At 46.7% G+C, this 20,625-nt stretch overlaps 1 protein-coding gene across 3 annotated transcripts in view; it reads left to right on the top strand.

Annotated features, from left to right (window-relative positions):
• The first annotated feature begins 830 nt into the window (after positions 1-830).
• chl1b (cell adhesion molecule L1-like b) overlaps positions 831-20,625 on the top strand; it is a 41,846-nt gene continuing 22,051 nt past the window's right edge. For 2 of the 3 annotated variants that reach the window (XM_057030193.1, XM_057030195.1), the window contains exon 1: positions 831-987. The gene's annotated coding sequence lies outside the window, so the exon portion shown is untranslated. Of the gene's footprint in view, positions 988-17,427; positions 17,640-20,625 lie in introns of those variants that run through there. The other variant, XM_057030194.1, reaches the window with a different exon arrangement.

A 20,625-nucleotide genomic window follows, 5' to 3' on the forward strand; every position in this document is an offset into this window, starting at 1 on the left:
GAGTGGGTCGAGAGGAGAAAGACGGATTCTGTATCTAAGGACAGAACGCAGGGGTTGTGACTCCATCGTCTGTTTATTGTCTCCCAACACTCGCCGCAGGCATCCATCATCTGCTCCTCCAACGGCTGAACGGCTGAACGTCAGTGTCAGCAGACGGCCGGCGGTGGTCTGGGAGGTGGTTCTGTCTGGATCTGGGAGCTGCTCTTTCACGTACCAGACCCAGATAATGTAACCCTGACGTTGCTCTATTGCGTAATATTAACCTAAATCCTGGACCTTTAAATTCTATCTATCTATCTATCTATCTATCTATCTATCTATCTATCTATCTATCTATCTATCTATCTATCTATCTATCTATCTATCTATCTATCTATCTATCTATCTATCTATCTATCTATCTATCTATCTATCTATCTATTGGAATGGCATTGATACTGAAATCTTCAAATCAGGATGAATCAGTGGAATCTTTCCATCCATATCTCCATCCATGGTTGTAATTTACTGCCCCCTCTGCTTCTCCTCCCCCCCTTTAAGACCTGCTCATTCCGGGGCTTGGGAATAATGTCGCTGTCACTGTTGTTTTTTTTTGTTTTTTGCGGGGGGTGTTGGGGAGGGAGGGGCCGCTTTAACCCGGTCACAACGTGGGGAAGTTACTCACGCTTTCCCTGCGTTGCCATGGGGTTTGGTAAAACCTATTGACTGCGATAGGGTCCCTTCTTTTCTTTAAGTCTCTCTTTGTTGGAGGAGACGGAAAAGAAAACGCTATTACTTTTTTTTTTTCGCCCTGCAGAGGCGGGGGGGTTGGTGATAGTAGCATCCAGGGGGCGGAGGAGGAGAAGGAGGAGGAGGAGGAGGCGGCTCTCCGGCTCCAGTGCCAGGCAAGCGCAGCGGCGTTACTGAGCGCTCCAGCCCGCGTCCTCGGCTCTCCTCCAGCGGTTCAACTTTGGGGACCGACTCGGCGCGACTGACGGAGCCCTCAAGGTGAGTTTTCACCATCTTTGTGTCAGTCAGGTTATTTCCACCCCGACTCCCTGTTGACTGTTACTTGTTGCAGTTCTCTTTTAATTAAGAAAGGTGTGACGTGTAACGCGCAGCTTGGTGATATTTGATCGCGCACGTCCATCTGTGGCAGGTGCGTGCGGAGGAAAAAGGGAAGATTCCCTGCGGTAACACGTAGTTCTCCTTGAACCATTTTCACGTGTAGAATATTGAGTTGTGGTTTGAGACATGTTGAAGGTGAATCCAGCTGGAGCAGGTTTACCTGCCTGATACTTTCAGGCTTAATGGCGATATTGCTCTTAGTTCTACAGTGCACGTGATGAGGAGTGCTGATGCTGCTCTGCCAGCCTTTTTCCCACCCTGCTGACCATCAGCCTGCCTCCTCATACTGAGCTGAAGCACACTTGCATCCACCAGCAAACAGAACCAGTCTTGATCGACATCTGCAGCTCTGGATGTTGAAATTCTGCACAAATGGGTGTTTACACATGTGGACAAATCACATCCTCTTTTTTAAAAAAAGCCTCTCCACACATGAGGATATTGGGTGGTTGTGTGTGAGTGTAAAGGACGACTGACACGAGAGGAGAATGACTGATGACTCTCCGATGAGTGCGATTACCCTCACATCAGTCTAATTCAAAGACCGGTCTTGTGGTGTTTTCCTGTTGTGTGTTAGTCTAGCTTGACAGGTTGCATTCACACACCCCACATCTATTTCACATGCTTTATAAAGTGACTCCCTTAATATGAATATTTACAAGGATGCAAATTTATTATGCAGCATGTGAGAGGGATTCAAACGTTGATCTCCTCTGTGTTGTGTCTCATTATAGATTAAGCCTTTGAGGGAATCCCTGGAAACTCAAGCATTTCATAGTTTACCCATAATTTCATATTTGTATTCCTTTTGATGCTTCTCTTTTGTGCTTGACACAATTATCGGGGCCTGCGTCGTCTGTAACAAAGTTTGTGGTTTTCCAAAGAACTCTGCTCAGCATGTGGCGCAGTGACGAGCGCCGTGGCCCTGCGGCTCACAGCGACTCTGCTCCGAGGTTTAAAACAGGCTTTTTGAAGGTCAGACCGCTGCTAGTAAATCAAATCATCTCAAGCTGTTCTCCAAATGCAGCAGATCCTCCTTACATCGTCCCGACTGCACCCTTCCATGTCGGGCCCCGAGCACACAGGCTATGAATGATCCTACATCAGGTAAGCTGCCTGAGTTTTATTTCCAGGCCAAAGACAAGAGGCTCTGAACGCTGTTGTCATCACACGTGTTCACCAGCCGCTCTGTATTCAGGGCAGTGATGCTTTGTGTCCAGAAGTAGGTCGAATGCTTCTCACCAAACAATTTGAACAAGAGCCAGTAATTGGACAAGCAAAGTGTCCACCATCTTCTCAGCTGGTTCACGTCAGCCTGTGTTCTCCGTACTTAATATGCAGGGCTGACCTGGTGCATTTCATGGACCCCTTTCTTTCTTTTAACTCTATGATTACAAAATGCAGGAAACAGAATGTTCTTTGTGGCAGACATTGGTCCCTTTCTTCAAACGCTATCTGACAAAATCTGACGCTATCAAAAACAGAGAGAAGGGAGTCGTTATCCGACCGGTTTCTCAGTTTTTGAAAACCTGGCGAAGCTTTACGAGGTTCTGAGCCGTGGCTTCAACAGCTTCACTTGCAGATGCTGCTGTTGAGTTGGAAGATCTTTTCTTCACACATGATGAATAACACAAGTCTGCCAAATTTCCAGCACAGCAACAAGTGCCAGAACTGTGTGATTACAGCAGTATAACAATATTACAATCATAATAAGCTGCTTCCATTTGGGAAAGCAGTGAAAAGCGAGTACGATGATGAGAACGCGCACACGTGCTGGTGAGTTCAGTGCTTGATGTGTCGTCAGCACCTCCGGGATCTGAAAGCATCATAACCTGGAAATGTGTCTCGCACTGTGAGGAAAATGAAGCAGTTTGGTTTGTGAGGTGTGTGTTTGTGTTGCAGAGGCATGTTTGGACTCATAATGTGTGTTTGCTCTCTGCCATCCAGTCTGAGAGGCCGCTTTTTTTCTGTGAAAAACACAGAAGGTTTCCTCTTTGTGCCTCCTGTGGGTGCACCTGGACGCCAACAAAGCAGACCGACAGACGCACATTCACTGTGGCTGAGCTGCAGCAAGTTGTGGATTTGAGTTTTGCAGCACAAGATTTAAAAAAAAACCCTGAATTCTTCAGGATTGTACTGCTGCTTCATTTCAGCCGCTTGATGAATGTCCTTTTATTCAGAAACCAAAGATCCTGATTCCAGCCCGACTTACGAGCACAGGTCACTGGTGCTCATCCAGCGGGCAAATGTAAAACAACTCATATCTAATAAAGCAGACTGAGCAGATGCTTGATGTTCAGCTCGGCACTACATGCAATTACAGTGTCAACGTGCTGCAGGCAGAGTTGCTGGTGCTGCAGTGCCGGCGTACCTGAGCCCTCCTCTTTCATGTTTGTCACGACGGCAGCCGGAAAACCACATTCCAGCCATTACGTTCTGGAAATAGGTTTGGCGAAATGAAATATTCATTTCATGACTGTTCCCTGGCAGATTTTATGTGATACCTGCGACCGGTTCAGAGCCGAGAGCCAGCCAGGCTGTAAATGACTCCCTGCTCGCCGCCTTTGATGGGGGATGGAGGAGCAGAGGGTTGATGAGGATAAGAGCTGCTGATCACCAGAATCAAGCTCTATTTCTTTTTTGAACAGGTCACTGCATCATCAGGGGCCCCCGGGTTACCCTGATCAGTGATTTCTGCCACTGCACGGACAATTAATCAGGAAAGTTAATACAAGGACAAATCAGAGGTCAGCGTTATCTCATATGCGCAGTGCTTTTTGTCCCAGCAGGAGGGGGGTCAGAGGTCAGTGGCAGAACCTGCCGTGCACAGTCCTGCCTGAAGGCCATTGTGTGACACACATTGTTTTGTGACAGCCACATTTTGCACATATGTGTTGTTTTTAATGCCTCTTAAAGGAAGTGCAAGCATTCATGTCTGCCCAAGTATCCTAATGTTTACATTTCATCATCTGGAAAATGCCAGCGTTTGAGTTTTTTATGAGCGTTTATGCGCATCTTTGGTTTGTTTTCCTTCCTTTTTTCCTCCAGGCTGTTTGTGGATGTGTTTTTCCTGGGAATGGTCCACCCCCTGTTGCAGTGAGAGACAGGGAGAATGATGCGTTCTGTTATAGTGTCTCATACGGTTTTCAAATAGGTTTTTTTTTTATGTTTAATTAAGCAGTTTACATAATACTGCTCAAAAACCCCACGACCAGGGAACCAGGAAGGAGCCACATGACAAGAATTTAATCCTACTGTGCATTGCTGTCAGCTTCACCCTCATTTTTCAGACATATTGTCCTGATTCTTGCAAACCGACTCTGATTTCTAAAGCCTTTGTTGAATCACCCGGTAAATAGACTCTAAATTCAATGTTTGTGGCAAAGCGCTGGTGAAAAGGGCAACACAACCATGAGAATCTCTGAGGAACAACAAAAATGACAGCTACGCCTCTAGGAGCAAGAAGTTATTGCTCTAAAGCCACTGGGATGTTGGGATGATTTCCATTTCAATTGCAGGTTCAATTTGGAATAACTGATGCATACGGAGGCAAGAAGAACAAAGAGCGTCGGAAGTAAAAGTGACAAATGTAGAGAAAAGAACAGAGAAGTCTGGTATCACGCTGGCTTTGTCTTCCATGAAGGGTATTGTGTGAAGCTGCTTGTGGAAGGTTGCAAAGGGACCCCTGGGACCCAGATGTGAAGGGCACCCAGGATGGAGAAGGACATGTGTGAGGGACAAGGGGACACAGAGGCTGCTGGGACAGACGTGAAACTGTTTCAAATGTATCTGATCCAGGGATCCATCTTGAATTGCCTCACTCTCGATTGCCAAATATGAGTCCCCAACCACGACATTTAACTCAGTTTGCAATTACAGCAGCAGAGCGGGTTCTAATGTGGAAAAGGCCGGTTATTTATGGTCGTTCTTCGGCGTCCCATTATATCTACACAGGTATACCGCAGGGTTGAGGACATCCTCTTTCTGCAGCCACAAGGAATTTGTTTAAAATGTAATTTTAGTGTAGGACTCTGTTCTTGATTGTCTGTTAGATGAGATTGTGCAGCAGACGGAGGTGAGTTATATATGTTAGTGTGACAGGATGGCGGTGCCCCGTGTCCACGCGCTTCCCCGGGGGCCTCATTACACAGCGTCGGGGTCTGTAAGGTGCTTTTAATGGGCTGCGTGGCGCCCGAAGCTGATGTTGCTCCGTGTACGTATGTCGATGTGGTGTGAACATACAAGCTTCATGTCTGCTAGTCCACCGAGGCCTGGAGTCAAGCAAAACTCCCATCCAATATCAAACGTGATGGAATAATAAAACATGATGGAGGATGTAACGTCGCCGATGGACTGAAACAGGAAACGGAAGACTTCCTTGGTTTTCATTCTTATATCCGCATTTTGTCCAAACACAGAACTTCTGTCATCAGTCAAGGCGACAGGATTTTCCAGCAGGATTTAATATTGAGATGATTTGTCATGCGTCATAAACGAGCCCAAACTCAGCGTGTTCATTTCTTAATGTACTCACCTCCAGACGGAACAAATGTTGAGTGCAGGAATCGAGCCAAGATGGAATGAATCCAAAAGAATTCATCATCTTGGTGGAGCTCCATGTTCCCATTTTAAAAGTGCGACCTGCTCTGAACCGCCGACCTTTTTGACCTCATTAATTTAACAAGACGGTTTTTTTTGCCTAGAAACTGGGACGTCTTGGTCTCATTGGATTGCAAATAATCTCACCTTCTATTTTTTTGTGGTTTCCACATTTAATGAGTAGCCGCAGATGGATTTGTCTGTACAACAGGAGCAGCCGCCCCATCCGATCTTTTTGTTTTAATTGAAAATTGAGGGTTAAAGCTAAAAAAGATTAAATAACTTAGTTATTATGAAGCGACTCATTTTTATTGCACGTGACAGTTACTATGGCTAAATAGTATTTAACAGCATTAGCTAATCACTATTGTGGATTTGCTGAAAACTGCTATTAGCATCGTTCTAGTCAAACACCAGCACAATCAGTTCCACTCTGAAATTTGATACCCGTTCTTCATTTTTTTAAAAAGCTGCTCAATGCACAGAATAGCACACAGAGCCAGAGAAAACATTGATAGAATGAATGATAAATGCCATTTGGTGTGATTAAGACGGCCCCGTTTCCCTGTGAGTGCTGATCCAGAGAGTGTTGCCAGGCAAAGCTGGACTTGTTCCGTCACAGTCATGTCGGATCAGCAGCTGGAGACTCGTTGGCTGTTTGGAAAATAATCAGACGTTGTGTCTCATCATTGATGAAGAATCAGCTTTATGTGTATTCAGTGTGAGATGTGTGAGTGGGTGGATGGATGGATGGATGGATGGAGGGGTGGGTGGATGGATGGATGTATGGATGATGGATGGATGATGATGGATGGATGGATGGATGGATGGAGGGGTGGGTGGATGGAGGGTGGTGGATGGATGATATATGGATGGATGGAGGATGGATGGATGGAGGGGTGGGTGGCTGGGTGGCTGGCTGGCTGGCTGGCTGGCTGCTGGGTGGCTGGCTGGCTGGCTGGCTGGCTGGCTGGCTGGCTGGCTGGCTGCTGGGTGGCTGGCTGGCTGGCTGGCTGCTGGGTGGCTGGGTGGATGGATGGATGGATGATGGGTGGATGGGTGGATGGATGGATGGATGGAGGGGTGGGTGGATGGAGGGGTGGTGGATGGATGGATGGATGGATGGATGATGGATGGATGATGATGGATGGATGGATGATGGTTGGATGAAGACAGAGGAGTGTTTCTGCTGTCTGTGGAGCATCTGTCAGTGATTGACAGTCCAGATGCTTTTGCTTCATTCCATTGTGCTCCAGTTCAAGTTCTGGTCAAGCTGACAGTCAGATTCCACATCTGGATGATCCAGAGGTTTTGGGCTTAAAGCTCAGCACGGCCATGATCGGAGTACAGTTTCATTTTAGCGTGAGCTTTGCCGATTTGGAGCGGCTCAGAGGCTCCGAGCGCAGCTTTAAGCAACCAAAACAGATCAATGGAGGTGATCCCAGAGAATTCTTCTTTGATATTCCTGCAAACTCTCCCCCAACAGATGTGACACGTAACAGTTATTCTGGGATGCTTTTTTCTCGTCTTCCCGGTGAAGTCGTCTCCAACTTTGGCGACTCCTAAAGAGCTGCAGTTTTTGGTTTTTAAGAATTTACATTTAAATTGCCTTCATGCCACCATGATTGATGTGGTGACTGAGGGACTGAGTCCTGGGAGCAGCTTTTCCTCTAATTCGGCGCCACGAGTCTGATAAGAGAAACGGGACATCATTTGGGGAAGGAACGGTGTTTTTGTGTGTGAGGCGTTCGCCAACCTCAGACCACTTGTGTTTCACAGCCGCTTTTGAAATTGCACATTAAATTCCATCCAGTCATGCGTGATGTCTTTCCCCGTGAACTCATTAACTCCAGTGAAGAAGAAGAGGAAAAAAAGTTTAAGTTTATTTGAGAAAGAAATAAAACTCCTCTGACTCCGCTGCACAATAAGGAGGAGCTAATGCACGCCGATGTCACTGCTGCTATTTATAATGGAGGAACAAGAGCCTGCCAACTCCATGGGGGGGGGGGTGATAATTCGGGGGCCATTATAGTCATGGATGACAGTTTGACACGGGATGTTGGCAGACATCATCCCAGAAAACATGTTTAATAGCCACCATTAGCCTTGAGGGCTGTCAGCTCTGACAGCTGACGAGTTCACGTGTGCCCCCGTGGTAACTAATTCCTACCTCTGTTTTTTTTTTAACCTTTCACACCTCAGTAATCCCCCTCTTTCCGCCACCTCCTCCAGCTGAGGCTCCGTTGTGGATTTGAGGCCATCCTCTTCACACTGTGAGGCGGGTGAAGTCCAGGCCAACATGCCCTCGCGGGTGTGTGCCGTCTGATTCCCCGAGGGCGCGTATCTTTCTCTTCTTCTGCTGTGGTGCACCTCACCTGCTGGGGAAGTACTTGGCTGCCCCCGTGCAGTCATCGAGTCTCCGGTTCCCCCGTTTGTTACAGATGGTTCCACTTCCTGTGGTTTAGCGGTGGTGAGGTGAGGAAACTGAAGGTTACGAGCAGGTCTTCTCGCGGGCCGTATCAAATGTCTTTAAAAGCACATGGGGGCCCCTTTAATCAGTGAGCCTTCCTTTTCTTTACCACCTACAGTGCGATGGGACTTAAGCCGGGGTCGAAAGTGTGTCAGCAGCAGTGCTATTAACCCCCTCCATTGTGCAGGCCCCCCTCGCTCCGATCACAATAGAACAGAGAACACAGCCCTACTTTCTTGGCTCTCACTCAACCTTCAGACCTGCAGACTTGGCAACGGCGGCCACTTCGCTTCAAACGCGCTGCTCATTTTTCCGCCCTCTTAAGAGCAGAGCGGCTTCCGGGTTGGCTCCGTTTCAGCCGCCTCGGCGACGAAGCGAACGGCACGCCTCATTTCGTCCCCCACACAATTACAGTGGAAAGAACTATTCAAAGTGAGTGAAAAACACGTCCCCTCCGGTTCTTGAAGGGGAGCGCGTTAACGCGACACAGCAAGACCGATGTTCTGCTTGTAAGTTGACAGAAGAATGTGAGGATCACAGGGAAAGAAGGAATCTCAACAGCAACAGCTTCATCTGTCGCCTCCGGAGATGTAAAGCACAGAAATAACAGTTAGACTGATAGCTTTTTAAATACTTTCTCTGGGAAATAGACCCCGTTTGGGTTTAATATTCTTGTCACTGTAGCGTCTCAGAAATATTCAGTTCACTTCCACTGTCTGGGTTGCAAATGGATGGGGAACAGCTGTGTGTATAAAGCGTTAGCAAACAAGCTATTAAAGCTATTATTGGTGGAGAGAAATAATTCTCGGATGTAGACGGAGTAACTTTTTTGACAACACCGAAGCGGCTGTGACTCCAGCCGCGATGAAGCAGGTGAAATGAACCCGTGTGAGTTCAAACAGCGACGCACAACTCCTGCAACATTTTCATGCTCGCCTCACTTTATTGGAGGACTTGTGGGCTCAGGCTGAGGAGCAGAAATTCAAAACTCGAGCTCGGATGCATGAAATTCCTGCTGTGCAAACGTCGCCTGACTGCGACAGAACAGCGTGCCGGGGAATCCCTCCCGTTCGGAGCCAAGTGGGTTCTGGTGCCCAGATTGCAGAGCACAGCAAGTCTAGAGGCATCATCATTAAGGCGGCGCTGGTGTGGACACTAATGGCTGCCCCGGTTCTGCTGCCTCAGCACGTTCGAGGGCTTCATTTGGGACTTCAGGGTGTGAACACGCCAATGATTCATGACGAGATGAATTTGCAGATCGTTCCTGTTCCAGATTTAGAAGACTGTTTGGTACGGTTGCTACGCGCACATGACACCAATATTAAACTGATGTTTGCACCAGGTATAATTCGGGAAACCCTTCAGGTTTATGAATTGTTCCGGTTCTGCCACCGTAGCAGAAACGTGCCGCGAAGAAGTGTCGAGGTGCCGTTTCAGCAGCCCTTAAATCAATGAAGGCGTCTAACTGGGGAGTTTGTCCTCATTTATCTTCATTTAAAATCTGGATGAGGAGCTGTTGTTCCAATATTGAGAAGAGGGAATTGGGGAAATGGTGGGGGGATGGGCTGCTGGAGCGATGCACTCTGGATGCATCGCTCCACTAATTGGGTTTTAAAATGTTAACCAGCCAAGTGTTGATATCAAAGAATGTCCCAATCAGAATGTGATAGTTAATGTGTGCAAAACTAACAAAAAGATGATTTATGGCCTCTGTTGTTCGAGACCGCTTTAAATGTAATATTTGGAAATCAATACTTGACAAGGCACATTCATCAAATTACTTTATTTCTCCAGTCACAGTGAAAAATGTTACATGATGTTCTTTTTTCCCAATTACCAATAGTAGATCTTCAACCCCCAATGCTGCGTCGTTCCACAGCGACAGTATAGATTTTCAGGCTTTCAGATGAACTCTTTCTAGAACAGCCCGCAGTCATCGGGATTGGATCTGCTGCACGTGCCACTCTTCCCCTCCTCCAAACATGCACTTTACTGATCAATACGCTTTCACATTAATCCAACTCTACTCTGGGAGTTTTATTTTCATTAACCTCATAGCAAAACTGAATAATTTCTCCTGTGCATGACTGATTGTTCCAACTCTCAAGGTTTTTGGGGTAAATCACTGATTAAGACAGGAGCAGAGCTTTGATTTATTCCCAGACTTATATTTGCACCATATATTAAAGTGAGCAGTACAGAATGCAAACATTATCTTTTTTTTTAAAGCAACCTAAAATAAAAACCTAGTGAAACTGAATGTTGCTGAGGGGGATTTCATCTTTACAAATGAAGTAAATGTCTTCAATAAGCCAGAAGTGACACAGTTTTTTGTAGCTAATTAGCGAGCCGCGCTGGTTCCAGTTTATTCCGATCAATACTGTTTTTCCAATAACCTCATTGTGGATGGGAGAACAGCAGATCTCGGACGATAAGGAGTCGAATTCGAAGATGCCTGCATCTTTCTGTGTACCGAGCATCATTAGCTGAGGCGGGGGAAATGCATAATGGATGTTCTGAAGGCACCATGCTGAAGGTGGGAAGATTGGAGCGTCTCTGATAGAGCGCATGTCCTGCTGCACAGCAGTGATCAATCTCTTCATTAGAGGAGGGTTTTCTGATTCCATTTTGGCTTTTATCTAAAATGTTTCGCGATGCTTGTTTATGTGATTTATCTGCAGAAAAGCAGTTTGGTTCTTTTGATACCTCCTCGCTACAGAACAGCAGTTTGCGTTGTTACTTGAAATAAACCGTACGTGTTTTCGAGGAAAAGCTGCTCTTCAGAGTTCTTTCCATCCTGTTCCAACGCCAGCATGTCCAAAACAGAGCCATTCCTAAAGCTTCCTTTAATAGAGTCTTTCAGGGGGGCACAGGAAGAGGAACAAACGCCTCCATTCAGAGGCGTCCAAAATGCTAATGCCTCCAGCTCTTAACACATTAATAAGGGTTCTCATGTCACGACATGGCCATGTCCTCCTTAATGGTGGCTGCGGCTGCATGAAAGCCCAGACACATTAGAGGACATGACAAATATGACAAAAACAAAACTCTGGACTTTTCCTAAACAGGCTGTCTGAGTCCTTGTGTTTTCCTGCTGGAATCAGCACGCCAGCTTGTTTCTGCCGCTCTGTTTTCATCGGAGCTTTTCTACCCGCCGACCTCGACACTTCGACTCTGTGAAGCTGCAGATGCCGGTGTGGGGAAAGCAAATGGAGGCGTAGTCACGACAGTTGTTCGTTAAATGGTGTCAAAATGAGTTTTGATGGGGAGAAACTTGCTGTGAGGTGATAAATGAAGTGCAGGCAGGATTTAGTGATTGCTCGGGGAAGGTAATGGCTGCTTATCTGGCCGGGTGCTGGAAGGCAGGCAGACTCCAGCCTGCCGGATTGACAATGTGTCAAAAGGTTTTTCTTGAGTGACATTCTGGTGCAGCGCGTTTGCTGTTGCGTCGAACCCTGTGAATGATTAGCCAACAGAATGCATTAAGCTTTTCTCTTCACTCCATTTACAGCATGTCAGGTTATCTATTATCGAACCCACTGAAGATGAGATAAAACAGCACTGTCCATGTTAATTAAATGATAATCATGTGATGCGCACTGTGTGGACCAACGCACGGATGGACGGACAGCACGGGGTGGCGACAAGTCTGGATGAAACAGGAAATTACTGGAGGCGACTGTGTTGTTGCCTTGTGTTGTCTAACAAGATTATCACCTGCTTCTTATCAGCACCACACTGGTACCTGATCACAAAGCTGACTGACAACTTTCCAGTAAGTTTTCAATCTGCTGCTCAAGGTTATGTTGAAATCCAGGACGGTTTGGGCACATTTGCAGCTCTTCATTATCAGCGTCTGCAGTTATTATATAACACTGAACCTACGAGTCACTGTGGAAAAGGCCCTCTTAATTTGACTCTTTTGAGTTTAGCATCAAAAGAAATGAGCGTTACGTCGGTGCAGGGCGGCCTGATTGTCCGGCATCCGTGTGGACGTGCCAGGAAGTAAGCTGAGTTCGTGACTCGGATTTGGCCACCATGTAGGTGGAATGTGGCCCAAGCTGCCAACCGGATCTATGAGCAATGATCGGCTTTGATTATTGCTGCCGTCGTTCTTCGAGGCTGCTGATACACATATCACTCCAACACCACTGATTTAATTCCCAATTATCTTCCTTTCTACTCTTCTGTTCAGCTTCGATTTTACGATTAAGGAAATTCAATTTATCCCCCCTGGAGGAGACGTTACAGCACCAAATTGCATCTAAAGGTTCTTTTATCTTATCAGTAGAACCTGAGGACAGTGGTTCTCCCTCAGCTCTCTGGAGACCGAAATAAACACATTTCAATATAATTTCACATCAGTATTTCTGATTATTTATGTGCATTTTCGTGCTTGTCTAGGAATTAGTGACTAATTCCAGTGAAATGTTTTATCTCTGTGTGACGTTTAGCGCCGCAGAAAGCAGATCTCCCCCAACACAAAAGACACAAAGCTTTATTCTGTCCTCAGACAGAGCGTTTGATGTTAGCCTGACAAAGGCTCCAGCTCCTAAAGCCCCATTCACCGCTTTTTTTAATGCCCCGTCTGTTCTGTTAGGTTGCGAAACGCTAACTTTCTGGGTGTGCCTCTGTTGCAGTTGGAATCTGCATTGGGCTCGTTTGTTCAAGCCTCCTTTCAAGTGACATTGAGAACGTTCAGCTCTTGATTTGATGAACCAGCCTCCAGCTGCAGCTTCAGTTTAACCTCTTTTATTCAGCGCACCTTCACGTGGTCACAGGTCCTCACAATTTCTACCCATAAAACATTGAATAATGAGTGAAAACGGGCACTTTTATGACTGGTCATTTATTATTAGCGCCACTATCCACTATCAGGTTTGGCACTGGGGAAATTCTTTATGTTCATCCATAAATTTCTAAACACGTCTGTGATTTATTGAGGCGTCTACTTGATTCATGAGGTTGTAGGCAAAACTTTGTCAACAACACCCTCCAGACTCATTGAATAGTTTATAACGGGTTTAAGTTTTATAAGCCGCTGCTTCCCCAAGTGTCTTGTTCTTACGCTTTTCCTGAACCATACATCACACTTGCAGTATCACCAATGACAACCACAAGGTTGCATTTCAGCGCACTTGTTCGTGTACGTATTGACTCGTGGCCGGGGGCTACTGCGCCTGACGGGGGCTAATTGGGCTAATGGGAGGAATGGTTCCCACCACTGTGTGATGAAGGTAAAGTGCTGCGTGCTGTCTTTGTCTTCACAGGATATATTTGAGGTGAATATTAGAGAATGATGGCTGTTCTATTGTTGCCAAGGCAAAGAAACATTATCAGCCCACACACACTGGCGTAGAACCTGTAAGTGTTCTTTTTATACGCTCAGTGAATGGCCCAGAGGACGAAGCGTGAAAGGTTGTGCAGCCAGCCTACTTCCCAGCAAGTCTGTGTAAAAACATACAAATAAAGCCTCGCCCTGAGCACCCCCAACCTAGTGCACACACACCCACCCACACCCGCACACACGCAGCTTTAATTTATCTCAGACACCGGTCTGCCTCCTCATCTCTTGCTGTGCGTCCATGTGAAACGGATCCCACCAACATTTTCCACTGCAGGATTAACTGTGTAGCGCGACGGGCTGCTCTGCCTCAGTGCTCCTGCAGGCCTGACCCCGGGTTGTGTGTAAAGAGGTGACCAGCAGGCCACTCCTTAAAAGGCTATTAGATCCACACCGCGTATCGCGAGTGGGCGGGTAACTAAATTATCTGCCCTGCTTTTCCTTGTCAGAGCACTATAAGCAGGAAAAAGCTTGTTTTCTGGAAAGAATTAATCCTTCTTGATGGCACATTATTACTGAGGAAAACATTTCTGCTGCCTCGAGTGTGTTTTGTTGAATTCTGTTCAATAGCAGGTGGTCTGTTACCGCTAGAGAGCTCCACTAATCCGTCCAGCCTGTGTGGGACCTGTCATCAGGATAACAAGTGAGCCACACTCTGAGAAGGAGATTTGATTTGACTGACCTGCTCTGAACACCTATGGACAGTGTATGGATGCGTGTCCAGGGTGCGTCTCAAAGACCGGTTACCATGCCGACACATTTCACTGAGAGACAGCACGTTAATTATAATTCATTTCCAAGTCGGTGTTTGCTGGACACTCGTCGTCAGCTGTGCACACACTCTAAAAGGTAGGAGAGCAGAGGCCTTTGTCATGGCTGGATGTGACCTGAGGAAAGACGATAACACAGACGTCTGAGTGGACAGACGCAGAGTTCTGTCAGACGTCTTTTACTGACCCGCCCGCGCCCCAAGTCGTATACTTCATCCCAAAATGTTTTGTTTGTTTCTCTAAACAAAGGTCACCTCTGAACTGAACGGGCCGCTACGGAACAGACGCTCTTTTGTTTATTAGGTGTGGCGATCAAGACTAGCGATGCCGCGACCGCTGCCATCGTCGCTGTGCACGCCATCTGTGGAGCTCTGATGTCCGGCGGTCTAGCAGAGGGAGTTGGATCCCAGTCTGGTACAGACCTTGGCCCCGGTTCTGCCTGCTAACGCTGTAATGAGTGAACGCGCGCTAGTGTTTGTCTTGGAATTAGTCAATTCCCCAGCGGCTCTTAACAGGTGAAACACAGGAGGTGCGCGGCCCCAACTCGTGTTTTTGATTTCTTTGATTGATGTTCTTAGATGATCTGTTGTTTGAGGGGTTTCTCTGTAGCGCTTTGTGCTACATAAATCAGCTGTTGTTGTGGATCTGGAAGCAATTGTGGACACTGTTAAAGTGTCAGGGATAATGGAACGTTCAATAGAAACACTGGCAGCTGCATTACTGGAATTTCGTCTGTTCTGAATTTGCAGCCACAGGTCATAAAACGTCCCCGTCACAGCTCCAACCTTTTCTCAGTTTGACTTGCTAAACTTTGACCTGCAGCGCATGAATTTTTTTGTGGGAAACAGCAACAGAGCACATCAACCGGCGATTACTAAATGAGCAGCATTAAGATGGCAATAGCTGTTGCTATGGGAACCTACAAGCACAGTACAGATCGGCATTGATTTCCATATTTCCTGGTTGCTCACACATGTAATATTAATGGTTTGCCTGCTTTTGTCTCAGAGTGCCAGGTTGGACTCTTATTGACCGTTTGTGACAGACTGAGGAACAGATGACTTGTGCACGATGGGACTCGTGCCTAAAGTTCAATGAGGAGCCTCACACTGCATGCAGCCAGTACATTTGCCAACGGGTAGAAACATTGTCTTTGTACCACCTCAGCACTCAGGGAGTTCTTCACTGATGATTTATCTCAGCTGGTTTTTTGAGATTTTAAGGTGGCACAGGATAAAAACCCTGATGTGGGGCGTTTATTAGGCTTTGTTACTTGATTAGAACATCTTAGTTTTAAACCAGGTTTGTGCTGTTGTGCAGAGCAAAAGGGCAAAAGGCAGCTTAGAACCCCGAGAGCATTATTTGAATCCCACTGACAGGACATGGCTGCAGACCCTCATCTTGTAGCACTCAGATAACGTTCATTGATCGCTGCGTGGGACAGATAAGACAGATGTGCCAGGAATCAGATGTTGTAAACCTTTGCTCGGGCAACGGCGGATTATCCTGGTCTGAACAACAGCTTATATCTACATTAATGGTGGACACTTCCACATTCTGAAGTGTCTTCTTGTATGAAATTGCTGGAGTATTTGCTTTCTTTCCAGGAAAAGTCCTGTTTGCATCAGTGGATCAGCTGAGTTGGAAATGGTAATGAGTTGGAGAAGCAGAGACACAGAGGAAGAGGCTTTCTGTGGGGGGCAGTGGCCAGGACAATGTCAGGTTTGTCTGGCCTGAGTGCATCAACACTAAGCGTTTTGGAACTGGCAGGCCGCCCCCGGAGCTACCAATCTCCTCCCGACTTCCAGAGCTGTCCACCCCAGGACCGCTAAGCATTTGTGCAAAGTTCATAAGGCTTCCCTCTGTTTGTGTGGCCATAATGGCAGCTCCATCCTGCCGTAGCTGAAAGAGAGCTTACGGGCTCCAAAGCCCTGCACAGACGCTGCAGAGGCGTGTGAGTGTTCTCAGTTACTGACTTTGGCTGACTGCTCCCCTCCTGAAAAGACCAGTCACCCCCTCCCGGCTAAAATCTCAGATCCAGTTTTAGCCCTCCTTCATTATGTTCACCGTCTGTCTTTTAAACCAAATTAGCCAAAAAAAAAAAAAAGAAACATGAAGCAAGATTTCCAGTGAAGGGTCTTACTGCTCACTTCCGTGCAGAATTATTTTGATTTTGCGGAACTAAAGGAGAGGAGAACGCTCCGTCTGCCCTCCTGGTTCATCCACAGTAGCTCCTTATTTAGGTGAGCGTATAACATGTCTGAAGAGCAACATGGCTGCACCTCTCCAGGTGCTCTATTCCACCTGCACCAGCTGTCAGCATTTGCAGAGCCTGAGTAATAATAACCTTGTTATCCGCTGCTGCTGGTTCCTCTTGGTGCAGCCATGACTTTGGTTGGTTTTTCACCACGGTTACAGCCCACATCAGCATAATTCAACCAGGACAGTCCCCCCCCCCCCATTCATTTTCTGCCTTTCTCCTGGTTAAAGCTCAAGCCTGCGACTGGGGTCCACATCATACATCATCCACACTGGGGCTGCTTCCACCCCTCCCCCTCTTGTGCCGAGGAGAGGGAACGTGTTGGTTTTTGTATGTTGGGATGGTGGAAGGCTCTTATCAGCAGTCTCAGCACTCTCCCCTGCACTGAGCTTTCCCCAGACATGTCACCCAGCCTCCACTCAAGTGCATCTGCACGGTCATTTCACCAACGGTCGGCACTTGAATTCAATGTAAAAGGCAGTAGATCGACTTTTCAGTGAAATATTTTACAGCAGGCTGGGTGGGGGTGGGGGTGGGGGGCTCCCAGGAACTGACAGCTCTGGACTAATGCCTGGTGACAGTCTTCTGCAGCATTAGCAATTAAGGAGATTGTCACCAGCTGAGTGAAGAAGATTGCAGCAATTGCAGAACTTAACAGATTTCCCGACTCGTTGTTCACATTTCCTCCTCAGTTGATCATTACAAATAAGTAGTTCTCATTGTGCCTTCAGGTGCAGTCATTCACGCAGCCGATGGGGGATGTGCGGGTTACGGGAGGATGAAATAAAACTTGAATTCCTTCACTCTCCTTTGTACACACCCGTTGAATAGCCTTTGGATGGGGGGCTTTGTGGGAAAGACTGTCAGTAGCTTAATGAGCGCCTTTGCCAGACTAGAGGCTTTGGCAACATATGTGACGACGGAGCCTCCGTTCTTCTCAACGCAGAGCGGAGCAGAGCTCCGCGAGCGCTCTGCGTGTATCTTCATATCAGGTTTAATCAAGGTTTCCTTCTCCTGTGGGTTTAATTGCCTAAACTGGAAGAAGAAACCCTCAGATGGAGACTGGAGCTGCGAATGAAGTCCGAGTTTGTAAGTATCCCGTTGTGCATCTACCAATATAGTTTAAGCCGTTGCTAGAGATTTGCACTGTACGCAGTTTTTTTTTGTGTTTCTCCGTGTAAAAACATTTGGAAACTATTAACAGAACTGTGGTGTTTTGACTGACACCATAAATGTTTAATTGTGACCAGTTGCCAGTGGTTCCCACAGGCTGACAGCATTACTACAGCGGGTGTCCACCGTTGTCTGTCTGTCCGCCCTGTTGACGTTTTCATTTGCAGTAAATTAGAAATCTGGGAAATAATATTAATAAAGACAGTCAACTCACAATTTAAAATGGAAACTGCTGAAAGGACTAGATTAGCTGTAGGTGTAGTGGATTAGGTTTTATTATGCTGAAAGCAGATTAAATGCCTGGAGGAGCTCTAGAACACAACACACAGTTGAACACAGCGTTGTTTACCGAGGTAACGACTCACCAGTAAGACCAGAGCCGACCTCCCAGTGCCTCCAGTACTGCTGCTAATGAAACCGGACGATGAAAACAAACCTTCAGCTCTAACACCAGGTTAGTGCAATCTATGGAAGGTGCTATGCATCAGGACGGATCGGTTTGACTCCCAGTAAGAGATGGGGAGAAGAAGCTGCGTGTCCGACAGCCTTGTCAAACAGCCTGGCTACTGTAACACTGTCCACAGGCTAACCTTGAGCAAGGAGGAGATTATTCAAATGCTATTTCACAAGCTGAAGTCCCAATTTTGACTTGCTGTATATGGAAGAGTTGCAGGGATTAAAGTGGATGAAGCAGCAAAGGTGATTCCGTGCATCCAAGATTCTGCTGCAACTCTGTTTGCCGCAGGGACATCAGAAATTCCGAGTTGTTGGCAGAAATAAATTGCTTTGGGGTCTGATGGAGGTGAGGATTTGGGCTACAGGAGCCATCGATCATGTGTTGCCTTGGCAAAGTTTCATCTGGGGAAATTGCCAGCATCATTCAGTCGGAGTGAATGGATGTAGAGGAGCGTGCTGTGTTGGTTCTCACAAATAATATTCCAGTCCCTGCAGTCAAAGTTTGGAATTCATCTCTCTGCCGGCGACTCGGCGAGGATCACACACTAATGTGATTATTGTCCTGGACGAGGGGACAATCCTGCGGGACTTCAGAGCGTGTAGATCAGAGGGAAACGCATGAAAAGGCTGGAAACTGTAATGCACACAGGTGCAGTGGAGTCTTTAAAAGCTTCCCTGCTGCTTTAAGTGACAGCTTCAAAGTGAGGACTCTGACAGCATCTTTTGTGAGGCTGTAGCCTACACAGCACACATATTGACATAGATGATTTATTATCGTGTCCCACGTGCTGGTGGGACGGGACACGTCTGGTGATGTGTCTGCATAGAGATTATGACAGTAATTACAAAAGAAGACTTGAAATTTATGTCCTTTTTTACTGTTCTCTTATAATATTTCCCCTCTTCTCTGCTCTCCGTATGAAAACATAACATAATTCTTTGTCCAAATGTCCGTCACTGTCATTGAACGCCTCCCGGCTGCCCACGTGTCCATCCATCCACAGCTGTATATTGTTCCCTCAGCCATCTCTCTGGTGACAGCTGCAGGTTTCTGGTAGCGTAGCTAACTCTCCTGGGTGAAGAGAGTGCATGTGAGGTCTGGAGGGTCACGCTTCATTAGTCCACAGTAGAACTCAGGGGTCACACACGCGGCGTCTCCTCCTCTGATGGACACCTGAGACTGTTGCTCCTGATTCCTCCACTCTCTAATATCCTCACGCTGCTGCAGCTCCAGACTTCTGAACTCTTAACGTCTAATATGGCTTTAAAGGCACGTTAGCTAAGATTGCTCCTAATTCCAAATCACATTCTGAATCTTATTTCTGATTTCTGCTTTTTGCTCAGCAGATTAATGTTTTACCATAGATTGATTGAACAGGCTTGTAGTGGAATACTGATCAGTTCAATTCCTGCCGCGGGTCAGAATTCTTCGTGTTTCAGATTCTGAGGAAGGTGGAAGAAAAACAAGACGTGAACTGAACCCAGATAATCATCACGTCAAGGCTTCGCCACTTTAAAGGGACTCTGTTTTTCACAAAGGGTGATAGAGTGTCAGACTTGCTAATTTAGTGGCGGATTAGACCGAAATGAGCAAAATAAAGACCCAAAAAAGTTAATTTCACAGATCAGATGCAACATAATAACCTGCCGTGCTTGTTAATCAGCCTGTGCTGTCGGTGTAATTGTTCTGCAAGGATCAGCTGGGAATGACTGCAGGCTTTACCGAGACCATGAGAGGCGCGCGTGGAGCTGCTGTCTTCCTGTCTCAGGTCTTTAGCAGAGAGAATATTTTAATCCAGCCTGACAAGATGAGGATCTTCTTAATCCTATTACAAGCCTTCACATTAAACTACAGTTGGCCAGCACTTGTCCGCCTGTTGTCTGTGTGTGAGAAAGCAGCAGATGGTGCCAGCTGAAGAGCCTACTGTACTGGACTCTGAATAGATGTGCTTTGACCCCACCCTTTTACCAAATAATGCATTCACATAGGAACACAGAAGCCTTGTTAAACAACCTGCCTTTATCCGCGGTCACTTGCTTCTCCTTCATTTGTTTGCTCCTGAAACAGATTACAGGTGTGAAGTTCCACCAGAACGCCGCCCTTCTAGAAGTGATTGGAAAATGTGCAGAAGGAGAATGAAATGTGCAGCTTTAAGGCATCACTGAAACAACAACAATGCTCTGGAGCTCAGCCTTAATAGAGATTTCACTCTGGCTGGTGAAAGCCTTCACTGATGTCAGGAAAAAGACTTTAGCGGGACACTGGACTGTGTTAGATGCCGGTTTGCATAAGTTGATGAGGGTCAGAAGGTTTTCTGCAGCTGTCATTTAATGAGACCTTTGAAGGAGGAGCCAGATTTCACTTTGTTTCCGTTCCCTCTGCCGGCGTCCTTCACAGCAGAGCTTCTGTCCCCTCTGAGCCTTCGCTGTGGTTCATGGTTCTGCA

Source organism: Takifugu flavidus, chromosome 4 (genome assembly GCF_003711565.1).
Source record: "Takifugu flavidus isolate HTHZ2018 chromosome 4, ASM371156v2, whole genome shotgun sequence".
NCBI lineage: Eukaryota > Metazoa > Chordata > Actinopteri > Tetraodontiformes > Tetraodontidae > Takifugu > Takifugu flavidus.